Genomic DNA, 21,531 nt, shown 5'->3' with positions numbered 1-21,531 from the left:
CAGATTTGTTTGGTCTCTTTGAAGTTGTTTTTATGCTTTTTCAGGGTGACTCTGGAGTAGTATTTTCTTCAGAGCTAATTTAGCCTAACTTCTAAGATATGAAAATTCTGGGATCTCCACTGAATGCCTCCAGTATTCAATAAAGCCTCTCCACTATGGCTGGTGGGAACTAAAATGATGTGTTCAGGAATCATCTGGCTTGAAATTCCCCAGTAACTTCTTTGTCCAGAAGTTCTTATATGAGCCTGAAGTTTTCACTCTAAGCCTAGACCAGTCAAGAATTTTAAGGAAACCCTTTGCAGATTTCTGGTACTTGTTCTTTGTTAAGCTCACTCCTTTCAGGTACTCTCTTAACTACATACATTTTAACCACTTTGGCCTCATAAACTTTAATCTCTGTCTTAGCTACTCAGCAAGATCACTCTTAATCCTTGAGCTGCCCTTCCCTATGAAGCATTCTAGAAATTATTTCCCAGTAGAAAGCCTGCATGATTCCAGGGCTTACTTCATTTGTTTCCCTTTTTACAAGAACCACAGTCCTATTGCATATTAGCTAATGATTAAAAATGTTTGTTTTCTATCTTTTATCCAGTCTTCTAGTATTTATGATAAGGGAATAATTCTGGACACCACTACTTTCTAATAGCCAGAAACAGAAGAAATAATATATTTCTAACTACTTCTAAATTTAAGTTCCTTGGTAGTAAGACATTTTTATTTCTCCTATCACTACATTCTAAATAAAGACAATGAGAGGAAATGGGAAGGTAGTTGCTAGTTCATGATGTATCAATATGATTTAGGTAGATGCTACTTCATGAAGTATGAATGATTTAGGGAGATGTTTCATCTATACCAGAGAGGAAAACAAAATCTGCTTCTTTGGGGCCAAAGGTTAGTAAAAGAAGGAGAGAGGGAGTAAGAAAGAGGAATTAGCTTATGTATATCCCAAAGTCTTTGCTCTGTAGAATGAATGATTATGTAGTACCCAATTACCCTCCTTTCTATGTGGCATGAACACTGAACTGAAAGTCAACAGACCTGTTATTATGCAAGTGGTGTAGGTAAGATGCTCCCCAAGCAGAAGCTTCAGTCCAAATGGAGACCATGAGAGAATTTCAGAGAGATATTTATCCCAGTGAGAGCTAACGGTAGCTGGGTCAGTAGGAAGAATCTATGTGACTCTAACTGAGTCAGGAAAGGATAATTGGGCATAGGAGTAATTCAGGAGCAAGCAGAAAACCCAGTAGAATGCCCAAAACATGATGGACCAACTGTACTTCAGTGGCTACCAGCCAGAACATCATTAAAAAGCACTATGAGGCCAGGAGAAATTTTCCTTCCAAAGCCATTAGCTTTTTCCTCATACACCTAAATCAGAAAAGAGACTGGAGAAAATGGAGGAATCTAAAAGTAAATATCACAGGGTAAAAAAAATCGAAAGGTTTTTAAATTATTAGATCAAAGTAAGTTTCAAACTTGTAGATTAAGTTTAGTTTAAGTCTTTTTTGAAAAGTAACAGGAGGGGAGATTATGATGATGAAATAAGCAGGCTACATTTTCATTGCATGTCTGAATTGTGATGTGAGCAAATTTGCATTCTCACTACATAAAGGTAGAAAAGAAATGAGTATTAAAGTTCAAAAAGAGAGAGGAAATGAAGAAAGAAAACTGGAAAAAAGAAGAAAGGAGGGAGGAAGGGAGAAACGAAGTATACCAGAAAGGAAGGGAAGAAGGGGGAAAAGAAAGGAAAGGACAGAAAGAAGAGTAAGAAAAAGGAAAAGAGAGAAGAAAGAAGGAAGAAAGATTGTTCTTTTATTTTCCTTTTCAGAAGTCTATAGTTCTAGAGATTGGTCCTTCTTTATAAATTGAGAATACCATTAGGAGTTTCTTGGCATTGGAAAACATTTTTTTTTTTTTTTTGAGACAGAGTCTCACTCTGTCGCCCAGGCTGGAGTGCAGTGGCACGATCTCGTCTCACTGCAACCTCTGCCCCCCAGGTTCAAGTGATTCTCCTGCCTCAGCCTCCTGAGTAGCTGGGACTACAGGCATGCACCACCACCCCCAGCTAATTTTTGTATTTTTAGTGGAGACAGGGTTTCACCACGTTGGCCAGGATGGTCTTGATCTCTTGACCTCGTGATCCACCCACTTCAGCCTCCCAGAGTGCTGGGATTACAGGCATGAGCCACTGCACCTGGCCGGCATTGGAGAACTTTTAAAAGCCAAAGATGCAAAGTTGGAATGAACATTTTAAGGGCGAGGATGAAAGAATGAAATAATGAATTTAGAATGTTTCAAAGGTACCATTTTAGAGATAGATATTTTAGGCTATTCCAATATGTCTACTCTATGGAAGTGGGATGTGGGAAAGTAAGTTTACCTAGGGTTCAAAGCCCAGATTTTCGGCTCAGACATACACCAAAAACTGATTTTCTCCAACAATTTTCATTAATTTTATGTCAACACTACTCAGTAGAGTATGTTTTCACTTCTGGATGTTATCTCTCAATACTAACCAACATGGGAACCAATCCAAACCAGAGAGATAAAGAACCCCAAGAATACTGTAGGACAGAAGCTACTTACTTATATTTATGAACCATTTGGAATATTCGGATATAGGACAATTCTTAAACCAGATTTTCAAAAATTCTGAGTAACCTTAGCATACTTTGGGTTACCCACTCATTTCAACTATTTTTATTTTTGTTTGATCTGTCGTTTTCTTTAAAAATGTAGATGTGAATATTTATCTTCCTTGCTTGGAAAACTATCCTTCAATTCTCAACTTGTAGGATAAAATGCAAATACACATTCCTTTATAATTTGAAACTAATTTATATTTTGGGCTTTATTTACCACTGTTTTCCTTGTTGCATTATACATTCTCATTAAGTGACTTCTCTAACATGCTACTTTACAAAACTATTTTTTAAAAAACTTCCTTTTCTTAGAATGTGTTCCTTTTATTTTTCTACCTACCTTACACCCTTCAATGTTTACCCTGCTCAGAAGAGAGCTTGGCTTAATGTACAGGCATACCTCTGAGATATCATGGGTTTGATTACACAACAATGAAATATAGAAAATATACCAATAAAGAAAGTCACACAATTTTTTTGCTCTCCCAGTAAATATAAGTTACTTTTACACTATACTATAGTCTATTAAGTGTGCATAGCATTATGTCTTTAAAATGTACATATCTTTTTTTAATTTTTAATTTTTGTGGGTATGTAGTAGGCATACATATATTTATGGGGTACATAAAATGTTTTAATACAGTCATGAAATGTGAAATAAACACATCATGGAGAATGGGGTATCTATCTCCTCAAGCGTTTATCCTTTGAATTACAAACAATCCAATTACAGTCTTTATGTTATTTGAAAATATACAATTAGGTTATTATTCACTATAATCATCCATTGTACTATCAAATAGTAGGTCTTATTCATTCTTTCCATTATTTTTGTATACATTACCAATCCCCACCTCCCTTTCCACCCTCCCACTACCTTTCCCAGCCTCTGGTAACCAGCCTTCTACTCTCTATGAGCATGAGTTCAATTGTTTTGATGTTTGGATCCCACAAATAAGGGAGAACATGCGATGTTTGTCTTTCTGTGCCTGGCTTATTTCACTTAACATAATGGTCTCCACTTCCATCTATGTTGCTGCAAATGACTGGATCTCATTTTTTTTTATGGCTGAGTAGTACTCCATTGCCTGTATGTACCGCATTTTCTTTAACCATTCATCTGTTGATGAACACTTAGGTTGCTTCCAAATCTTAGCTGCTGTAAACAGTGCTGCAACAAACATAGGAGTGCAGATATCTCTTCAATATACTGATATACCTTCTTTTCAGTATATACCCATCTGTGAGATTGCTGGATCATATGGTAGCTCAATTTTCAGTTTTTTGTGAAACCTCTAAACTGTACTCCATAGTTGTGCTAATTTACATTCCCACTGACTGTTCTCTTTTCTCCACTTCCTCATCAGCATTTGTTATTGCCTGTCTTTTGGATATAAGCCATTCTAACTGGTGTGAGATGATATCTCCTTGTAGTTTTGATTTGCATTTATCTGATGATGGGTGATGTACAGCATCTTCTCATATGCCTGCTTGCCACTTGTATGTCTTCTTTCAAGAAATGTCTTTCAAATCTAAAAATGTACATAACTTAACTAAAAAAATGCTTTCTTGTTTAAAAATGCTAATGATCATCTAAGCCTTCAGCAAGTTCTAATCTTTTTGCCAGCAGAGATTCTTGCCCCAGTATTGATGGCTGCTGACTGATGAGGGTGGTGGTTGCTGAAGGTTGGGTGGCTATGGAAATTCCTTAAGATAACAATGAAGTCTGCTATGTTGATTGACTCTTCCTTTCACAAAATATTTCTCTTTGGCATGTGATGCTGTTTGACAGCATACTACTGACAGTATAACTTCCTTCAAAATTGGAGACAATTCTTTCAAACCTGATGCTGTTTGATGAACTAAGTTTATGTAATATTTTAAATCATTTGTTGTCATTTCAACAATGTTCACAGCATCCTCACAAAGAGTAGATTCCCTCTCAAGCAACCACTCTTTGCTCATCCATAAAAGCAACTCCTTTTCATTCAAGTTTTATCATGAGACAGCAGCAATTCAGCCATGCCTTCAGAATCCACTTCTAATTCTAGTGTTCTTCCTATTTAAGCCACCTCTGCAGTTACTTCCACTACTGAAGTCTTGAACAAAGTTATTTATATGTGAGAGTTGGAATCAACTTCTTCCAAAGTTCTGCTAATGTTGACATTTTGATATCCTCCCATGAATCATGCTCCTAGTGACATCTAGAATGATGAATTCTTTTTTTTTTTTTGAAACAGAGTCTCTCTCTGTCACCCAGGCTGGAGTGCAGTGGCGCAATCTCGGCTCACTGCAAGCTCCGCCTCCCGGGTTCATGCCATTCTCCTGCCTCAGCCTCTCCAAGTAGCTGGGACTACAGGCGCCCACCACCACGCCCGGCTAATTTTTTGTATTTTTTTAGTAGAGACAGGGTTTCACCGTGGTCTCGATCTCCTGACCTCGTGATCTGCCCACCTTGGCCTCCCAAAGTGCTGGGATTACAAGTGTGAGCCACTGTGCCTGGCAAGAATGGTGAATTCTTTCCAGGTTTTTTATTTACTTTGCTCAGATTCATCAGAAGAATCACTTTCTATGGCAGTTACAGCCTTACAAAATGTATTTTTTTCAGTAATAAAATGTGAAAGTCAAAATTACTTCTTGAACCATGAGCTGCAGAATGAATATTGTGTTAGTAAGGCATAAAAGTAAGGTTAATCTTCTTGTACATCATTATCAGAACTCTTGGGTGATCAGGTGAATGTTCTATAAGCAGTAATATTGTGAAAGAAATCTTTGTTTCTGAGCAGTGGGTCTGAACAGTGGGCTTAAAATCTTCAGTAAAGCATTATGTAAACAGACGTGCTGTCATCCAGGCTTTGTTCTTACATTTATAGAGCACAGGGAGAGTAATTTAGCATAAATCTTAGGATTTTTAGGAATGGCATATGAACATTGGCTTTAACTTAAAGTCAACAGCTGCATTAGCCCATAACAAGAGTCAGCATATTCTTTGAGGCTTTGAAGCCAGGCATTAACTTCTCTTTAGCTATGAAAGTCCTAGATGGCACCTTCTTCCAATATAAAGCTGTTTTGTCTACACTGCAAATCTATTGTTTATTGTAGCCACCTTCATCAATTATCTTAGCTAGATCTTCCGGATAACTTGTTGCAGCTTCTGTATCAATACTTGCTGCTTTAACTTGAACTTTTGTGATATAAATTTCTTTATTTAAACCTCATGAACCAATCTCTGCTAGCTTCAAACTTTTCTTCTGCAGCTCTGCCACCTCTCTCAGCCTTCCTAGAATTAAAGAGAGGTAAGGTGTTGCTCAGGATTAGGTTTTGGCTTAAGCAAATAGTGCGGCTGTTTTGATTTTCTGTGTAGACCACTTAAACTTTCTTCATATCAGCAATAAGGCTGTTTTGTTTTCTTATCATTAGTGTGTTCACTGGAGTAGTACTTTTAATTTGCTTCAAGAACTTTTCCTTTGCATTTGCAACTTGCCAAATTCTTTGGCACAAGAGGCCTAGCTCTTGGCCTATCTTGACTTTCAACATGCCTTCCTCACTGAGTTTAATCATTTCTTGCTTTTGATTTGAAGTGAGATGTGCAACTATTCCTTTCACCTGAGCATTTTCAGGCGACTGTAAAGTTATCAATTGGCCTAATTTCAATATTGTTGTATCCTAGAAAATAGGGAGGCCAAAAAAGAGAGAGGCAAAATGGCCAGTCATTGGAGCTGACCACAATATTTATTAAGTTTACAGTCATATGAGCTTGAGTCATGGCCCCCCAAAACAATTACAATATTGACATCAAAAATTACTAATCAGGCCAGGCGTGGTGGCTCATGCCTGTAATCTCAGCACTTTGGGAAGCCAAGGTAGGTGGATCACTTGACGCCAGGAGTTCAAGACCAGCCTGGCCAACGTGGCAAAACTTCATCCCTACTAAAAATACAAAAATTAGGCAGGTGTGGTGGCGCATGCATGTAATCCCAGCTACTCGGTAGGCTGAGACACCACCTCTGTCTAAAAAAAAAACAAAAAAACTCACAATCATGAACCATCAAAATGGATATAATGATAACAAAAAATGTTTGGAATATTGTGAGAATTACCAAAATGTGAAACAGAAACACAGAGTGAGCACATGCTGTTGCAGAAATGGTACCTGTAGACTTGCTCAATGTATGGTTGCCATAAACCTTCAATATTTTTTAAAAATACAGTATATGTGAAGTGAAGCACAACGAAACAAGGTAGACCTGTACTTAGGGGTATGAACTGTGGGGTCATCTAGCCCAGGTTTTAAATCATAAACCTAATCATTGTACACTCTTGGGAAATTTGTGAACACTCTCTTGGCATCAGACTGTTCTTCAACATGGTGATAATAATACCAACTACAGAGAGTTGCTGGCATGATTTAATAAAATAATACCTTGAAAGATCCAATACAGTATCTTGAAAATAACATTTAATACGTGTGCCTTATATTCCCCATTATTTCCATTACTGTAATCATAATCATCATCACCAATATCATGTTTGTTAGATTAAATAGAATAATTCACGTACAGCCCATAGCACTGGGATTAGCATTAAAAGATCAATGAATTATGGTAATTACAATCACCATTATAATAATTGTCATTACTACTAAACTTTAAACTTAATAAACTCCACTTACTAACCAACATTCTTCTTCTGTTAGTCTTACAGATTTATACCTGCCTTTACTATGATACGCATCATAACACATCACAATTATCTGTTTATATATCCCCCTTAGTCCATTATTTCCTCAAAGCCAATTTTTGTTCAAGTTGACCATGTGTCTCCAGAGACTGATACCTAATGGGCTTTTAGCAAATTCATGTTGAATGAATATACAGAGTTAATGGTTCACACTAAGCCATTCCCACTGTTTTTTTTTCTGCCTATTTATAGCCTATACTATTTACTTGCTAAATAGATTAATAGAGTGAGGAGTATATATGTGTGTGTATATATATATGAGCACTAGAATAGGACAAAGGACTCCAACCATTGGCCTTAAGAGCACCAAGTTCTATTAAACTAAACCAAATAACCTCCCTTAAAAGTCATGTGGAACTTCCCAATTCCCTCAGAGAATCCTTGATTGCTATTCAAAGGGCCATTTTGGTGAGAATTGGAGCTTACCCATGAATCTTTTCCAAATACTCATTACCGATTTACAGGAATTCACCAGTGATCATTAAGTGATTTTTTTTTTTCAGCATTTTAAGATTTGGAACCATCATCCTGCTCCATGGAAAAATTTAGAGAAAAGTAGATTATGGTTGAAAACATTGGCCAACTAGATGAAAGGGAAATTAGTATATTTAATAAACACTCAGCTTTGTGGTTTCTAGTTGCAATCCATGTTTAATCTTGTATCAAAAAGAGGAAGGCATTAACTCCTTCAAAATTTCACTGAAGCTAGCCTCAGTGCAAAGGTTTAGAGCCACGATCCATAGGCCGGTTAAAAAATAAGGCCAGAAGATAATGCATGAAATTTTTTAAGTATCCGAATGATATGATAAATACCACCTACATCTTAAATTGTATTTCCCGTTGAAATTCAGTATATTGTTCTCAAGAAAGAGTACTTTACTGGAATAAGTAAGGGATTTGGCATCCAGAAGATCTGATTTCAAATCGTGTACTTTGCTATTTTCTAGCTGAATTACCTGGCATAGTGTAATTTACTTATCTGAGCCTCATTTTTTTTCTCCAATAAAAGGTGAGCAATACTTTTTATAGCATTATGATGAGGAATAACTATAATATGTTAGTGAAGATGATTCACATAATGCTTAGCAAAAAGATGCTCAATAAATATCATTTTCCTTCTAATTTTCCCTTGGCTTTTGGAGGATTCCTAAAACTAAAAATCTTAGAAGTTTGTGTTATAGAGAATCCAAATACATACCAATCCATTTATGTACCAATTTATTAAAAATGTAGAGACAAATTCTACAAAGTAACACATCATTCATGTATATCTATCCTTGGATTCCATGGCAAATGTTCTTAGCAGAAGTATAAAATTGTACAGAGTACTTTATATACATGGATTAAGCACCTCTCTAAGAAATGCTGGTATCTGAACATACGCATGGTAACTAACAAGAGATTATTCACTTTCCAAAGGGATCCTTTACACAAAACGATTAGCCATATGACTCACTTTAATAATGAGTTTCCCAGGTGCCTATAAAATAAGATTTAATTTTCTTAAAAACTACCATTAAGTAACTTTCAGGAATAAACCCCTGTGTGAAACAATATGATACTTTATGAGGTTAACTCAAATAAAGCCTACCGGGTTGGCTAAGTGTCCAAGAAAGCATGCCAGATGATGAGAAAAATCCCCATGATGAAAAGTTCTTAGGTTTCATGTTTAGTGTTATGGAAAGACAGAGTCATACTTTCTACAAGTGCAGCTCTTTACAGGCACCAGTGATAGTGGGTATTAACTCAAAGGATGGTAAAATCATACTCATCTATTGCTTCTCCTGTGCACCAAGGCTATTATATGTGTGATATGGTTTGGCTGTGTCCCCACCCAAATCTCACCTTGAATTGCAATAATCCCCACATGTCAAGGGTGTGGCCAGGTGAAGATAATGGAATCATGGGGGCGGTTTTCCCCATACTGTTCTCATGGTAGTGAATAAGTCTCTCAAGATCTGATAGTTTTATAAATCAGAGCTTGTTCCCCTGCACAAGCTGTCTTGCCTGTCACCACGTAAGAAATGTCCTTGCTTCTCCCTTGCCTTCTGCCATGATTGTGAGGCCTCCCTAGCCATGTGGAACTGTGAGTCAATTAAACCTCTTTCCTTTATAAATTACCCAGTCTTGGGTACGTCTTCATCAGCAGTATGAGAACAGTAACCAAAACAGCATGGTACTGGTACCACAACAGAGACATAAATCAATGGAACAGAACAGAGCCCTCAGAAATAATGCCGCATATCTACAACTATCTGATCTTTGACAAACCTGACAAAAACAAGCAATGGGGAAAGGATTCCCTATTTAATAAATGGTGCTGGGAAAACTGGCTAGCCATATGTAGAAAGCTGAAACTGGATCCCTTCCTTACACCTTATACAAAAATTAATTCAAGATGGATTAAAGACTTACATGTTAGACCTAAAACCATAAAAACCCTAGAAGAAAACCTAGGCAATACCATTCAGGACATAGGCGTGGGCAAGGACTTTATGTCTAAAATACCAAAAGCAATGGCAACAAAAGCCAAAATTGACAAATGGGATCTAATTAAACTAAAGAGCTTCTGCACAGCAAAAGAAACTACCATCAGAGTGAACAGGCAACCTACAGAATGGGAGAAAATTTTTGCAACCTACTCATCTGACAAAGGGCTAATATCCAGAATCTATAATGAACTCAAACAAATTTACAAGAAAAAACAAACAACCCCATCAAAAAGTGGGCGAAGGACACGAACAGACACTTCTCAAAAGAAGACATTTATGCAGCCAAAAAACACATGAAGAAACGCTCATCATCACTGGCCATCAGAGAAATGCAAATCAAATCCACAATGAGATACCATCTCACACCAGTTAGAATGGCCATCATTCAAAAGTCAGGAAACAACAGGTGCTGGAGAGGATGTGGAGAAATAGGAACACTTTTACACTGTTTACAAAAAACCAAACACCGCATGTTCTCACTCATAGGTGGGAATTGAACAACGAGAACTCAGGGACACAGGAAGGGGAACATCACACTCTGGGGACTGTTGTGGGGTGGGGGGAGGGGGGAGGGACAGCATTAGGAGATATACCTAATGCTAAATGACGAGTTAATGGGTGCAGCAAACCAACATGGCACATGGATACATATGTAACAAACCTGCACATTGTGCACATGTACCCTAAAACCTAAAGTATAATAATAAAATAAAATAAAAGAGAACAGACTAATACAATGTGTGATTTCCTTAAATTATCCCAACAACCAGATAAGGTAGTTCATATTAACAGTCTCTTATTTTTAATATTATCATTTTATGAAGAAGAAAATATTGAGATGTTAAGATCACCCAGTAAATAACTGCCACAGGCTTCACACCCATTCCTGTCCAGCTCTGGTACTCATATTCTCTCCTCTAACTGCATTGTATCTCATTGCATCAGGGTAAAACATGGTTAATGCCATGAAACAATTTAAATACAAGTAATGTAGATGTGCAGATGATGGATATATTATTGCAATTTGGGAATTAAGGAAAAATTCATAGGGACATGGTATCTGAACTGTGCTAAAAAAAAAAAAAAAAGAAGGGGAAAATAAAAAAGCACAATTTTAAACTTTCCAAGCCTACTCCCAGGAGCAAATTTAGGTGAGGTCACAAAATCTGAACGTCAACTGGCAAAAATCTAGATTCATTCTCTGAACTTGAGCTCCCAGGGACATCCCAAGACTACCAAATAAAAACTATCATTGTTAAAGGAAACATCAGTTTAGTAACAATTTTACCTGTTGAAGATAAGGGGAAAATGCATCATGTAAACAATACCTTTCCGGCAGCCTTCAATAGCCCTTCAGCTTTTCCCTTTCTCCAGAAAGGGTTGTCTTCTTATTCAGGTACGTTGGCAGTAGCATCAAATCTGTGACCAAAGGAAAGATACTGGTCAGGCCTCATTAGGCTGTGATTTCAATTAAACATCATAAAGGAAAAGAGAAAGTTGACAACAAGTAGCTTACAGAAACAGGAAACATGCAGCACCAGGCACGCAGCTCGGCCTTCATGCTCTGTCTTATGCTTGGCCGGTGAAAGAAACCACAACTTGTTGACAAAGTTGAGGCATGTTGCCTGTCAGAGAGGCCCAGGATAAGGAAGCATCTAAGGCAGTTCATGAGAGTGCTGAACTTCTCCCAGCTTAAAACACCACCCAGGCCCCTGGGGTAACAGAGAATCAAGCATCAACTTCCTAGCTTGGAGGAACAACGGTCCAATGAAGGACAATTTATTTACTTTCACTTAAAAAACTCTTTTTAAACCCTCCTTTTTTCTAATGTAAAAGTGAAGAAGGATCAGTAAAAATTACAGGACTAACTAGAAAATGAGGAAACTAAACACAGATAAGGAAAAAGAAGAAAGAAGACACCAAAGCATGAGGAGGTGTTTCTTGGACACAGTGTAAGAAGAAAAAATAAAACATAAATAAGACAGAACAAGACGAATATAATTTGCATTTCTTGAAAAGAAATCTGTATATGTTAAGCAGAGAGAAATGAGATATAAGGGATATACTAACCAGGAGACATTGTTGAGTTAAACTCCCTTAAGTGCTGGCATGGAGTTAACACAGGTGGCATTAGGTTCTCCAAACATTGGTGTAGACACAATGTAGCAAAGTGGTCAAGGGTACGTGATTTGGAGTCAGAAGGAATGGATAAAAATCACCACTTTACCACCTATGCACACTTGAGCAAGTAACCTAAGCCCCATTAATCCAAATTTTATTATCTCTAAACTGAGACTAGCACTGCTTATACGATATGATTTTTGCAAATACGTAACATCATGTATATAAATACTTAGCCCAGTGCCCAACACACAGTTAGCTACCAATTTGATTAATTATAATTAATAAATTATTGTTGTGGAAGGCGAGATATTTCCTTGATTCATCTGGGAATTTCACTATTAGCCATTGCTAAGATTAGTAAGTTAGATGTGGGAAACCTAGATATTGTTTTCCTTAAAGATCCCATTTACTTCTCTGAGAGAACAATTGGCACCAGCCAATATAGATCAAAAAGAAAAACAATTTGTTTTACAATGGGAAAAATGCACACAGGTGATATAATTAGAGCATAGTCTAAGATGAAAAATTTTCTTAAACTCTAGCATGTACAAGAAAAATAGTAGGTGGAATAATCTAGTAGACAATAGTAGTCATCTAATAGATTATTGATTGAAATTATTACAGACTAATAGACTATTAGATTGAAATTGGCAAAAACTGCAATTACTTTTGCACCAACCTAATAGAATGGTCAGAAGAGATATTAACATAAGATCCCCACTCCAAAAAATGTACAATAAAATAAAGTTATAGATGGCAAAAAAATCTTAATTTTAAAATCTTAAGTAAAATCCAAGCATAATAAACTTAACCCTTCACTAAAACAAACAAACAAATATAATGGCCTATTAAATTCATTAAACATCTTAAGTAAAATCCAAGCATAATAAACCTAACCCTTCACTAAAACTAACAAACAAATATAATGGCCTATTAAAATTCATCAAAAAAGAGGCAGGTATGGTTAACTAGGAAAAAAAATCTATCAAAGAAGGCTAATTCAATATATGAGCAAACTAAAAGGAAAAATAGATTTATCAATAGATATATAAAATTAAGCAATAAAATTCAAAATGAATCCATGACAAAATTCTTAGCAATCTATCAGTAACAAGAAACTTTCTTTAAAAATAAGCATCTAGCAAAAACCTACTGCAAATACAATAATGAATGATGAAGCTTTAAAAGCATTTCTATTAAAATCAAGAAAAGAAAATAGTAGTCGTTATAATTACTTTTACTAGTCAACTGGATGCCCTAATTACATAATAAGGCAAGAAAAATAAATGATACTTAAGAATTTAAGATTATCAGTATATATTTAGAGATCATCTATAAGGTCCTCAATATAATAAATCTAAGAAAAACTGACTAAACTAGCAAAGTGACTCTAAGATCTCACAAGGGTGGAAGAATATATAATAATATATGCATATCAGTAATAATGTAAGTACAGGCATATAAGCAAAAAAAGGTGTTTATGAATAAATTTTAAAATACATATATGCAAAAATTTGTATACAAAATTATGAAATAAGCAGCATAAGAGGAAACAAAATATATGGAGAGTTGTGTCATTTCCATGAGTGGAGATATTTAAAACCACAAAGCTATTAACTTGATCCAAATCATCAATATATTTAATTAATGAGGTTTCAGATAAAATCTCAACAAGATTTCTCTCTCAGAACTCTACGCACTTATTCTAAACTCCATTTGAATATGCAAACAACAAAGGTCAGCAAAGATAATTCTGAGGGGAGGGGAAAAAATGAGATAGCACTTGACTACCTATCCATGAAAACACAGTTTACAACCATAAAATTAAAAGAATGATATTGGAGCAGAGAAAAAGTCAAGTTAATGAAATAAAATTTGAAGCCCTTAAATAAGCTGAAATACATATGAGCCTGGTGTATGACAGAGGTGGCATTATAAATCAGTGGGAAGGAAAAAAGTGCAATAAATGACATGGTTTCCTATTTGGAACTCACTTTATAGACAAAAATAATGAAATAAAACTGTAAATGGGATTTTTTAATTAGAAGAGAATGTAGGATGACAATTTTTGGCTAAGAGATAAAAACCAAATTTCTTATAAACTCTCAACCACTAGCAATTTATAGGAAAGCATTGATAAAACCAAGTGCATCAAAATTAAAATGTTCCCCATTACGAAGCACACCATGAAACATACTTAAAAAAAATGGCAGGCTTAGAAAATATGTTTGTAACATATAAAACAAACACAGATTATCTTGAATAGGTAGAGAAATTATGTATCAGTTTAAACGAACCAACAATATAACACAGAAGTTGGCAATTGATGGGAAGAGGCAATTCAGAAGAGCCAGTGAACATATGAATAGATTATTATCCTCACTAGAAATAAAGGAAATGCAAATTAAAACAACAGTGAAGCATTTCACACCAAATAGTTTGACAAGCATTAAAGAGTCTGTCAATAGCAACTGTTGGTAAAGACATGAGAAAACTGAACTTTCCTACCCTGCTGGTGGGAGTCTAAATTAGTACAATCACTTTTAAGAGCAATTTGACTGTAGATAGTGAAATTTTTAAAATGTGCATGCCCAATGACTTCTCATTCTACTTCAGAGAAATGCCTGCACATAAACCAGAATGTTCATTACAGCAGTGTCTGTTTACAATAAAGAAAAATTGGAAACAATCTCTATGTCCTTCAGTGGAGAATGAGTAAATAAATTATAGTATATTCATGCAATTTACAATGACAAAAATCAAAATGAATTAATTATATCTATGTGTAAAGACATGAATGGATATCAAAAATGCAATCTTGAGTAACAAAGGGGAAACAAGTTGTTAAAAACTGTAGTATGAAATAGTTCTGTAAATAGGTAAGAAATAGCAACCATATGTATTATTTGTGGATACATCTCATAATAAACATAGAAAACGGAGGCTGCAATGATACACAATAAAATTCATATTGGTGATTGCCTTTAGGAAGGGGGAACGATATTAGGGATAAGAGCTTCCATGTTATCTGTAATGCTTTAGATTTTTAAAATAAATAAGTTGCATGATGAATACACTTTTTAAATTATAGTTAGGAGAAGGAGTCCAGGAGAAAAATCTGACACTGCCACTAAAAGGTAAGCAACAGGAGGAAGTGAGATGTGATGTTTGTTTATTTTTCCATCTGTTCTCATATTATACAAGGCATATAATCACCATTGGTTCTCCTCACACATTTGCTGATTTAGGGATAAAGAGAAAAGAAGAGATAAATTAGATATTATCCAAGTTTCCAAGAAGCTCAAAAGACAACAGAGTAGTAGACATATTACATACATGCACACATGCGCACGCACACACCCACACACACACACACCATGCACAACCACATCACTAAGTTCCTGCAAACCACAGAGCTCAAGCTATTCTGAGGCTACAGGGAAGTCACCTTTTCCCTTCAATCTGAGACCCCTTTGCATGCCTGTTGAATTTTTAAGCTAGCACTATCCAAGGCAAATTGAGACGTCAAATCACCCTACTAGCTTGTCTTCCATAGTCTGTCTAAATGTTTGCCATAGCTTTATTTAATCCTTCACTCTGAAAATACTTAAAGAACTTACCAGGCTCTGTACTAGATATGAGACTACTACTACTCTCTTTCTCTCTCTGTCTCTCTCTCTCTCTCTCATTCCCCAAAACAGCCCTATGTGGTCAGTATTTTAACCTTATTTTATAGTTAAGAAAATTACAATGTACGCAGTTGAAATATCCAAAGTTACAGTTTGTAATTTGTGTAATTGGAATTCAAACTCAGGTTTGAATTACCCCAAAGTTAAGCTCTTTCTGCTGTAAGAGGATCTGGAAATGCAGTTGCTGAATCAGTTTCCTCAGCCACCACTTTATTCAGAGCTGCATCCCAAACACCATAGAAAAATAAAAGATAAATGGGTTGAGTCCCTGCTTTAGCTCCCAGCTTGGGATCCAGCAGCGGGTTTACCTCATCAGTGATCTAAGAACTCGCTATAGACCAGGAGGTTATAATTAAGCCATCCTACAGTTCCTCCCAGCTGAACAAGCCTGCTGCCTTTCATCTGTGCACATAAGTCTTATATTCCAGGCCTTTACAGTTCCCAACAGATTTCCACATCCCTTTTGGGTTTGGGGGCCAAGAATTTATCACAGCCTTGCAGTGAGGGGAAGACCTGTGCTGTTTCACTCCAGCCAAAAGCATTTATGTGTGGTGTAAGGGGATCCTCTTCTTGGTCCAGCCTGGAGATTTCAGTGTAATTAATGCTGTTTGTAGGTTGTGAGAAGTAACACCTAAGCCTGTTGATGGCCAAGCCATTATTAATTTTTCAGATGTGTTGATGACTTTTCCCCATGTGTCTACATGCCATGTCTGCTGAGCTCATCCATAGCAGGAAGTGGGATCATTGGAAGCACCAAGAGAGAAGATAAGTAACGTGTCCTCCTGGCACATGTGGAAGATAAATGCTCAATTCTTGGATGTGTTCTGTCTACTAAAACTTTAAGTTTAGGGAAGGCCTTTAAAAAAATGCATTTACCACCACACTTGGAACAAAATCACTAACCCTCCATCCCAATGAGCTACAGAAGTGGTTTATTATACAATATCCTTGGGGGAAATTAACCATATGTCTTTGGGAAGGAAAAACATGGCAGGGAGTTGCCTTGGTGCCAATTATGTGAAGGGTAATACTCTTGGCTTTTTCTGCCTGCCCAATCCATGTGATGAGTGGAGGAAGGGGTGGAGGGACAGAGAAAGTGAGACACACTGTGGATACTGGCATGCATGGTAGTGTCTGTGAAGGCCACACTGGATATTAGATGCCAGCTCATATCTGCAGAGTCAGCAGGAAGGAGCAAGACCTAGGAGGAAACTGCATTCAGAAATGCTTGAGCTGTAAGAATCCTCAAGGAAGGGCTTGAAACCTGTTTGACAATAGCATCACCTGGGAAACTTTTGAAAATACTGATTCTTGGACTGCACACCAGACTTAGCAAATCAGAGTCTACAGTTGTGTGGCCACAGATAGATGTTTGGGAGTCTCTCTTCAGTCTGATACTTACTTTCATGATAAAATGAGAAACTAAAGCTAAAGAGGGAGAGTGATTTGCCCATAGTCAGCACAGTTTGTCAGAAGCCCTGGAACCTGATTCCAAGCCCAGAAGTTCCTGGTTGAAGTCTCTCTTCTGCTTTCTAAACTCATCATCTCTATCCCCTCCATTGTTCAGGTATCAAGGAATGCCCCCACCCTCACTCCCTGCCCCAACCACCCAATGCTCAAATCAGACTCTTGGGAATTATTCTCACTCTCTTTCACTTTCCATATGCAACCCATGCCCAATCTTGCCAACTTTACCAACTAATATTGATTGCATAGATCCCTTTCCCCTTCTGCACTGCCACTTCCCTAATTCAACCACCACCATCTCTCATGTGAATTACTGAAGTAGCTTCCTAACTAGTATCTCTGCTTCTGGTTTCACCATTCTATTCATCCTCCACCCTGAAACCAAAAAGATATTTGTGAAACATGAATCTGATCTTGTCACTCCGTTGTATAAAACTTTTCAATGGCTTTCAAAGAATGAAGACTTTGATCAGCCTTTCATAACTGACATCTCTTGCTATCCCCCAACTTTCATTTTATGTCTCCTACAACACAACACTTATTCTATTCTCTTATATGCATCATTCAATTTTATGCCTTTACATTCAAATATATACCACACCTTCATCAAGAAGACTTAAGCTCTTTTGTTCCGTAGGAGAAACCATCCCTAATCCCAACCATCTAGGTTAGGGATTTTTTTCCTCTTTGCCTTAGTAGCATCCTATGATTTCGTCCATTAAAAACTTTATCAGATAATATTTAGAATACTTTTTGGTAATTGCCCATATCCATCTCTACAGTGTGAAGTTCCTTGGCACCAGAATTAATTCCTGGTTCATATCTATATTTCAAGAATGAAGCAAAGAACCTGACATTATGAGTACTTCAAAATGTTGGCTGGACCAAACCAAATCCTCTCAAAATAGGTTGGTGAACATAATTCCTAATCACTCTCCATAGGATTGTTCCCTGTGAAATATGATTTGAGAGGCCCCAGTAATCCAACCAATCCTTGGCCACCTGATGTAGTCAGTGCAATCCAGATCTTTTGATCTCCTTAGGTGCCCAGTGCTCTATGAGCTAAATCACAGGTTTATGAGCAATGTCCTGGAGTTGGACAAATAATACCTCCCATTTGCCTAGACACTTTCCAAACATGTGATGATTGAATTCTTACAAACACCTTAAGAGGGAGATGTTATTGTGCCTATTTTACATTAAAACAAATGGGCTTAGAGAGACTAGGTCTGAGTCTAGACAGCCACTATAGGGTGGAGCTAGGATTCAAATCAGATGTGTGTCTCCAAAGAGTGTACTCTAGTAGTTCACCTCTTTGGTTAGCGTATGGCTGGTCATAGAAAAAATCAGAAAACAAAAGAGAATCTTGACAAGTGAGCAAACAGTTCTCCCACCCTTGAAGATTCCAAAGAGTTCAGCCTAAAAACTCCAATGAGTTTTCTTCTTTCTGATGCCTGGGTCCTATTGGGAAGATATACAGTAGAGGGAAGGCACACCTAAATTTAAGCCAACATATTTCTCTTGCAAGGGTTATCCTACATACGTCATATAACATCCTAGAAAATTCACCTTAGATGGGCCCTTGGTAATGAAGGATCCCAAGCAGCTCATCTACTGGGATTACCTTGATCAGCTGCATGCCCATTCAATCATAAAGAAGCCAAAGGATCTTTTCCACCATAATCCTTGTGACACACTCTCCAACCTCTCCCTCCACTGTAGGTACCCTCCCACACACACACACCATCCTCCTGTTGCAGAGACTCTCCACACCAAATATATTAATATGATTTGAATTCACAAGTTCCATGTAGTAACCCCAGATTTGTCAATTTCTTGCTTTGTGGACTTTAGTGAGAAAAAGAAAATTAACATTTTGGTTAATGTTTTCCATTTTCCATATGCAAAATTAAAGTACAGATGCTTTCCTGTTTTTTGTTGTTTGTTTCTTGTTTTTGTTTTTGTTTTGAGATAGAGTCTCACTCTGTCACCCAGGCTGGAGTGCAGTGGCACGATCTCCACTCACTGCAACCTCCACTTCCCAGGTTCAAGCAATTTCCAGCTAATTTTTGTATTTTTAGTAGAGACAGGATTTCACCATTTTGGCCAGGCTGGTCTCAAACTCCTGACCTCAAGTGACCTGCCTGCCTTGGCCTCCCAAAGTGCTAGAATTACAGGCATGAGCCACCAGGTCAAGTCTTTTTTAAAAAATGAAAATACCTAGTATTGAGGATGATGGAGAGAAACAAGTATGTTCGTGCAGATGGTAAGGATTCAATTCAGTTACCCTTCTGGAGGGTGACTTGAATACATGTAGAAAAATCTAGAAAACAGTGTACACTTTGACACAGCAATTCTACTTCTGGGAATATCCCAAGCCAGGTGTCAGCAAACCATGGCCCACAGACTGAATGCAGCCCACTAACTTTTTGTAAACACAGTTTTTGTTTGGAACATAGTAACATCCATGCTGTTGCTCAATGTACATGGCAGTGGCAAAGCTGTGTAGTTACAATAGAGATTATGTGGCCCACAAAGCCCAAAATGTTTATTTAATCTGCATCTTTCCACAAAGTTTGCTGATCCATGACAAAGAGTTATGGAAACGTCACTAGGCTATTACTGATTCAGGTTCCTTGCATGGGCCATCCATGTGCTTTCTCAGAGGCTAGGGCTTCCACCCCCTCAATGCCAAGCTTGTGGCTGCAATGTTCCTAGGTTTTCAGGCCAGAGACCTACAAGCTTAGCTTGCTCAGCTCCCTCCAGAGCCAAAAGGCAAGCCCACCAAGGAGTGCTGTGCCAGAGGCAGTGGCTCAATCACCTCCTGCCAGTAATGAATCTTCTCCTCCACCCTGAACTCTTTTGCCTTCTTCCCTGAACTCTTTGAGAGAATTGGGATCACTACAACAGAGAAATAAGAATTGTAAAGCTTATTTCCCTAATAAGAAGCACCAATTGCCTCTGGTGGTAGACCTCTACATACATTTTGGGAAAGGGAGCCACATTCTTGCCTCAAAAGTGAATCATTCTCCCAAGAAGGACCATGGTAGTGTAGTGTCTGTCTCTCTCTTCACTAGAAGAAAATAAGTAAATATTTAATATAGCACCCTGCTGTTATGTATTCATTTTATGACTGAAACAATAAAGCAATTTCAAAAGAAAAAGCCTAGTTTATAGGTGTTTTCCGGACCCGTTATTATGCAAATAACTAGATTTTATAATATCTAATGTGCTTCATAGATATAAGGTATAAGTATTGTTAATAAAATTCAATAATTCCAAAACAATGAGTGGGAGTTGTTTACATTGCAACTTGTCTTTATAACCTGCCATAAATTTCTTTTAAATAATTAAGCCCACACAAAACCGTATTCCACAAAAGGGATAAACCACATATACAAATAATTGTATATGTATGCATTATTTTCCCCTAAGGATAGCTTATTAAACTTTAATGAACCCTAAAACAGATAAAACCAAAAATGTTTTTTTTTAACACAGCCCTAGTTACTAGGTATCCCCAGATTTACTCAACTAGCCCATGGGACACCTCAGGAAGACCCTTGGGTTTTGCAGAATTAGCAAAAGAAAGGAATTGCCAGTTCTGTAAATTATGGAAAGTTGGCACTGAAAGAAAACAGGGAACATTCTGAGCCCATTCCTTATTTTTCAGATCAGGAACTGATTACAAAAGAAAAGAAATACCTCACCCACAGTCATAGAGAGCTCATGAATGGATCATCTACCTCTAAGAGTATGGATCCAAGAATGGATCATCTACCTCCAAGAGTAAATTCTTCTCTCCCTCCTCCCCTCTGTCCCCTGCAAAAAATTAGACACATGCCTGAAGGTGTAAAGTGAAATTCACCTGGAGAAGGCACAGAAGCTGTTAGGTTCACAGAAGGGAGGGGAACTACCTCACTCTCTGAAAAGGCTGTAAGAGACCAGGTCATCCTCCACCAAGTGGCAGGCAGCCTGCACTCTCAGAGCTGCCAGGACCTCACACTATTCACTACTCCCTTCTAAAGCACTTTCCAGACCTACACTGGACTTGACTTCCTGACAGGTTGTATATTGTTTCCACCTCTGAGCTCAGGGTTCATTTTTCTCGCATTTATGGCCCTGCTTTATCCTCTGGCAAAACATTAGCCATATTTCTCTTCTTTTGCCTGATTCAACCCAGGCTATAAGGTTATATATTGCACACCTTCCCTTTGGGCAGGCCACTAGACTTTTACCCTCTGAGCAGGACTCTGGCAAGACCAAGGGCAACTCTTTCCTACAAGACCAGATTTCTGCACTGCACAGAGAAGAGGTTCAGACTCTTCTTGCCTCATTCCTAGGGTACACTCATTTGCTAAATTTTGCCCTCAC

This window comes from Hylobates moloch, unplaced genomic scaffold (assembly GCF_009828535.3).
Source record: "Hylobates moloch isolate HMO894 unplaced genomic scaffold, HMol_V3 SCAFFOLD_10, whole genome shotgun sequence".
Taxonomy (NCBI): Eukaryota; Metazoa; Chordata; class Mammalia; order Primates; family Hylobatidae; genus Hylobates; species Hylobates moloch.
The sequence above is the reverse complement of the archived record's forward strand: the minus strand, read 5'-3'. Positions refer to the sequence as shown.